The following is a 6472-nucleotide window of genomic DNA, read 5'->3' as shown; positions in this document are numbered from 1 at the left end:
TATATATATATATATATATAACTATTATTATTTTTTTCTACAAAAAATTTTACCAAAAAAAAATTACGGTACAGTTTATAAAACTTTTAGAAAACAATAAAATTATTTCAATATATAATAAACGATTATCATAAAACATTTATTTTATGACGGCGTTCTATATAAAAAATTAAAATTTTTACATTTTATGCACGACTTAAAATAGTCTCGTAGAAATAAAAGATTCCAATAATAGTCGATTCCAATAGAGCACGTTACAGAAAATCCGGTGGAAAACATCTAATGAACTATAGAAGTCGCAAGACGGGGGCGAGAACGATATACCGAGACCTGTCAAAGCCGAGCATGTTGTTGACACGGAACAATCGCGGTATTCCACGTATGATTACTCGAGAGGTTTGTGCGAGGCTATACCTATATCGTTTATACATGATAGAAGATCGATCGTTTAATGCTTGAAAGTTTCAACGACAGCATTCTGCCAGATTATCCTCTACCGGATGCCGCCGATCAAGAAGCGAAAAAAATTTGATTAATACGATAGAGAGGATTGTTTAGAGATAACAGTTATTCGACAATATTCACTACATTGCAAACTGCAAAGCTGCATGGCCAAAGTAGCCAAGTAAATTTAAATACTAAAACAACTTACATTATGTCATTTGGATCAAATGTTTAATCAGCCTTGATAACTAAAAAAAATTGATATCTAGAAGAATTTTAAAAGTGCAGTGTAAGTTACATCATAATAATTACATATTTAATGTAACAAAAAAGACAGACGATTAATGTATAATAAGTAAAATCATAACTCTGTCTTTTTTATAATTTATGGAGAGAAATCTTTTTTGTGTTATACTGAAATATAACTAAAAAATGTTACATTATTAGATAGTGAAATAATAGATGTAGTATTAGAATATAAATTATAGAATATAAATAAATATTAGTTTTAAGAAATAATAAATAAATGTGAAGATAAATTAAATATGTATTAAAAAGATCTATTTGCAACTTTATTATATTAAACCAATTGTCGTTAATTAATTATAAGTATAAAATTTTACATGAAAATTCTTCAATAATGAGAGTTTTAAGTTTATTCACTTATCGAACAAATTAAATATCGTTTCCCGCTGTAATAATTTTGTCATAGTGAAAAAGGTTAGATATAAAATCCGCAATCGCAAATTTTACTGAGAGTAAACTTTCTCAGTTTACTAGTATCGTTAAACTGTCAAAAAGTTCGAACAATAAAGAAAGAAAGTGCAATTCTTATAAATCTCAAAATTTTCTTCCGTGACTATTATTATCTAGTAAAAAAAAAACTTCTTTATATATATCTGTAGTGAGCATCGTTACTTCTATAAATAATTTTTATTTTGTGTGTAATTAAAAATCAATTATTACCATTCATAAATAATTTTACTTATTCAAGTACTTATGACAATGTTAAGTATCAAGCTCGTGAATAGTGTCAACACTAATAAATAAAACGACCAATTTAAACGAGCAATTTAGATCTCAGGATGTAATTATAATGTTTATTTACTATAAAGATTCGACATATATAAATTAAACGTTTCGGGTTTCATTGACCCTTCCTCAGTAATATCCTACTTCTATCTTCAGTGATATCCTATTCAGTGAAAACGTAGCAAAAGAGTCAGATAGATCTTTTTTTTACATAAATAGTATAAAAGATAAAAGGATAATTTAAAAAAGGATAATATAAAAGGGATAATTTAAAAGGATAAAAGAAGAGAGACTTATTAAACTCTTAATTGTTATATTGATTTGATAATCCTTTTTAAAATAAGGAGTATTTAAATTATTCAATCTATTAAATAACAATACATAAATTGAATAATTTAATACTGTCCTCCTTATTTTAAAAGGGATTACCGAAACAATATAACAATTAAGAGTTTGATAAGTCTCTCTTCTTATCCCTTTAAATTATCCCTTTTATATTATTCTTTTTTAAATCATTCTTTTATCTTTTATACTATTTATATAAAAAAATGACGTATCTGACTCTTTTGCTACGTTAATTTGGTAATCCTTTTTAAAATAAGGAGAAGAAGAATGTTTAAAATCATTCAAACTATATGATTCAAGTATCACTAAAGGTACAACAGACTTTGATATCATTAAAGCAAGGTCAATAAAATCCCTTTATATATGTTAAATTTTCATATTAAGTAAAAATTACAATTACATTGTAAGACCAAAATTCTGCTCGTTTAATTTATCTTTATTATGTTTATTAATAATTTTATTTATATTTCTCCCTTCAATTTGTAACGCCTAATAATTTGAATCTGATTTTCTTGTTGTGAAACACAACTTGTTACTGACAGATTGATATTGTATGCCATTCAGTGTTGGCATTTAAAATATCAGTCAAGTTTCAAAAGATTGCTTAACTCTATATAATAAGCGGAATCGCTTGTAGTGAAAAACAAATAAAGATAAATCTCTATTTGTACATTCAGTGCACGATTTATAGCGCAGTATGCGCATGTTGAATGAACGCGGATTTTAAATGCCTTAGAAAGAAGCTTTTTAAGCACATGAAACTTTTACAACATAAGCCGAATTCCAGAGACCGGATTGAAGTATTGTATAAGTATAAAAAGTATTAGATAGTGAAATAAATAAGCGTAGAATTAAAACATAAAATGTACATAAATATTTATTTTAAGGAATAATAAATAATTGATGATGTATAGGAAGAAATTAAATATATTAAAAAGGTCTATTTGCAATTTTATTTTAAATCAATTGTCATTAGTCATAAGCACAAAACTGCGAATGGCTGAACAAAGCAAGACATATAAAATCCCAAAATCCGAGATAAATCATAAAGCAATATTGAATAATGTATATAACATCTTGTAAAATGTTTTACCCGTCGTTTTGGTAATTAACTTTGGTTCTCTTTTAGATCCGTGCAATCAAAGAAAAGGACAAAATTTAGTGGTAAATACCTGTTTCATCATCTAATCTAACTTACGAAACTGTAGAGATCTATCAAATCTCGCTTATCAAACTGCAATTGCGGTACAACTCGTGGTAGCGTGATAATGATTCATCGGCAAGTTGTTGAATTTAGCCTCCGAATAGAATCTCTTACACTTGTTACATTTATAATGTCAAGTTATACCCAATTTGAGTTCATAAAGAGAATTTTTTCTTAGAGTTTATCCTGAAAATAGTAGTTCTGGGACAACATTGTATTTCGAAGAATTTTATGTAAACTCTCCATTAATAAAACTACAATAAAATATAAAATAAGTTTGATTAATTTTATTAAAATGCATAGTAAAAATTTTTAAAATATATTGCATCACAACTATCATATTTTCAGGTTAAATTTTAAGAGACAATTCTGTCCGTGTTTCTATTGATAGCCATTGTTACCTAAATATGTCATTAATTTGATTAAAATAATAAAGTTGAATGGTTTATCTCAAGAAAATGTATTAAATTTGACTCAAGTTAAATTTATTATTTGATTTATACATTTTGACACATAGAAGTTAAAAATAACGAAATGTTATTTAATTCAAGGAATTGAGTATTGTTTTTTTAATATCTAAAGGTATAACTGTAATTTATTGCATTTTATAACATCTAGTCAAATAAATTATTATTATTTGTTATTATTGTTAATAATTATTTTTAATAATTGAATTGTTACATAATTTATATAATTATAATGATAATACACGAGAATAATATATTAGTTTATTATTTATCAATCATTATCTGTGATTATACATTATATTTACATACATTTTCCTATGTGCAATATTTGTCTATAATATAATCAAATAAAAAATAAGATTTAACAATGTCATTAAATATCAAAATTTTACAAGTTCTCATCTACCTTTAATTGATTATAATTTGTAAATGTATCAATTTGTTGACGAGGCAAAATATTGAAGAAATACTTTTCTTATTTAGATATGCATAAAAACACAATTTTTTTAAAAGAGAAAACATATTTTTAAATATATTTGCAAAATACTAGCTATTTTCATGTTATATTAGTCTATTTTGGTGATTGAGTTCAGATCGGGAGACTTTAAGAGGATTAAATCGGTTAATTCAATCAAATAAATGACGCTATTAGTTCTGCAACTGAACAAGAAAAAGTGAATGAAAAGAAAAATAGAATTATAAATGGAGAAATTATATGTCGAAATAGATAAATAAAATAAATCGTTTCAAGAAGGTGAGGCAGGGAAAATTAGTAGATACTAATTTATTTGTTCCATTTTTCACAGATTCATTTGTCACAGATATTTGATCGGATAGACGTAGAATCTATCTATACTTCGGATTATCGTATAAAAGCGCTTTTATAGCGCAATTATTATAAATATCGTATTAACTGGTAATATCATCCACTGATACCGATATTAATCAGTTATAAGCATGCGGTCGTTGCCCTCAAAATAAAATCGTGTACTTTTAGTGTTAATAATATTTGCATTAAAAATGATAACATTAATAATATCGTATTTATACAATTCTCGCACACGTATGCACTCGTACGCTTTCCGTGAAACTATGTAGAAAGTATAATTGAAGTGAATCAGCTCGACAGTGCGATGACGAGTGGGACATTTGCGACGGTGAATATAACAGCGCAGGGACTATTCTGTATTCGTTTCCGGATTACGTTCTCGATTTTCACCGAAATCAAGATTAAAACGCCCTATGAATGACGCGTGAATTGTCGTCTAAATATTTCTGACTGCCGTTAACATATCGGTAAAGTGTAAAGGTTAAATTTGCACAATAAGTGGTGACGGGATTTATCGGATTATCCGTTATCGATCGGTCCAAATAAATTTTATTATTTATACCGTTCGGTAACATTAGTTCATCAATCATGACGTAAAGAGATATAATGTAAATATACAGTCGTTTTATTAAACAGTTAAAGATCGATCACTTCCGTCAAATAAAATATAAAATAAAGATATAATGAAAACACAACGATTGTTGCTCTTTTTTAATTAGAAAAATACTTTCCAATCACTCAGGATGTTCTGTTTTGTTTAAAATTTAATAAAAAAAATAATAATAAACTAATGCACCAATCTAATAGCACTTCTTCGCAGATCACTATTATAACAGACTTATCTCTGGATAACGGAACAATCAACCGTTAAAACTGTTCCCGAAGCGTCAATTTGCAACTTCTTTAATGTTATTAAATGCAATGAGTTGCTTATCTGCAAAGATAAGAAATAACATGTTGCACATCCCGAGTAATTTCCGCTATCGCTCGTCGAACGAGATCGCTTTATTCGACCGTGAATCGGCAGAATGCTGATTGTCGTAATACCGAAGTCGGATGTCATAATACTCATCGAAAATTTAAAAAATCATCAAACATGAGAATAGGCACACGAGGCAAACGAGGAAAATAGTCCGGCCAGTTCTAAATTTCCTCGGAAGTGCGCAATCCTCAATATCCTCGAAGAGGGAAGAAAGCATCTTAAGTACACTTACTTGTTGAATTCCGTAAGAGATCGGTAAAATCCCTCGAGTGGAGGTCTCTTTCCTCGCGATTATCCTCCAAGAGGGCAAAAGACGCGTGAAGAGCGAAGTTTCAAGTTCCTCTTCTTGCGGGAGAAACGTGGAGACGCGAAAGGTGATCTCGCCGACGACTTCCGGAAAAAGTCGTCGACGATTGCGTCGACGTGGGGACCGTTTGGACCGAACTGGCTGAGAAGAATTAAAAGTCCAGGGTAGGTGATCGGCGACAACGACGTGAATGATGGTACCTGGACGGGTGCTTTAACAGGTGGCACGCGCGACAGAGTTCCTCACGGTCCAGAGTGCTAACGACGTGTGACGTCGACGCCACAGTACGAGAGGGCTTTTATAGCCGGTCGGTACCGCGGCCGACCCGACTCGATCCGTCTCCACTCGACTCTCGAGGCGCGACCTTCCTGCCTCCTGCCTGCCCAGAGATTCTTGGACCTATCAACTGATTTGTCATTATGTCTTCCACTCTTAGGTCCACCACCGCAGTCTCCCTTCGCGCCTCTAATTCACCTCTCGTTGGAGCAGGATTCGTAAAGTAGACGTCATTTATCGATGCACGCTCATTTCTAGACGTCGCGCCTGTCACTTGATTCTTTTGTAAAATTATAAGGGAGTGAATGAAACGTCCTTTAAATGGAATATAGAACCTTTTAACCTTGTATTCCACGTATTACTTTAATCTAAGAGAGACTTTTTTTTTGGTTCTATATTTGTATAATTTTCAGAAATATGAATTTTATTAGAAAAATTTTTATTGGTAGGAAAATTTTAATTATTGTATATAAAATATTAGTTTACAAATTATTAATATGTAAATAATTATGTTTTAATAACAATAATAATTAAATACATATACATATTTTAATATACATAGCAATTTTTTTTTCTTTTTGAAAGA

At 29.6% G+C, this 6472-nt stretch overlaps 1 protein-coding gene across 1 annotated transcript in view; it reads right to left on the bottom strand.

The window, feature by feature from the left end:
* Window positions 1-5587, bottom strand: part of LOC108754152 (diuretic hormone 44) — a 30743-nt gene extending 25156 nt beyond the window's left edge. Inside the window, exon 1 of the mRNA XM_018496244.1 lies at window positions 5536-5587. The gene's annotated coding sequence lies outside the window, so the exon portion shown is untranslated. The remainder of the gene's footprint in view (window positions 1-5535) is intronic.
* Window positions 5588-6472: the final 885 nt, after the last annotated feature.

Source organism: Trachymyrmex septentrionalis, unplaced genomic scaffold (genome assembly GCF_001594115.1).
Source record: "Trachymyrmex septentrionalis isolate Tsep2-gDNA-1 unplaced genomic scaffold, Tsep1.0 scaffold77, whole genome shotgun sequence".
Taxonomy (NCBI): Eukaryota; Metazoa; Arthropoda; class Insecta; order Hymenoptera; family Formicidae; genus Trachymyrmex; species Trachymyrmex septentrionalis.
The sequence above is the reverse complement of the archived record's forward strand: the minus strand, read 5'-3'. Positions and strand labels throughout refer to the sequence as shown.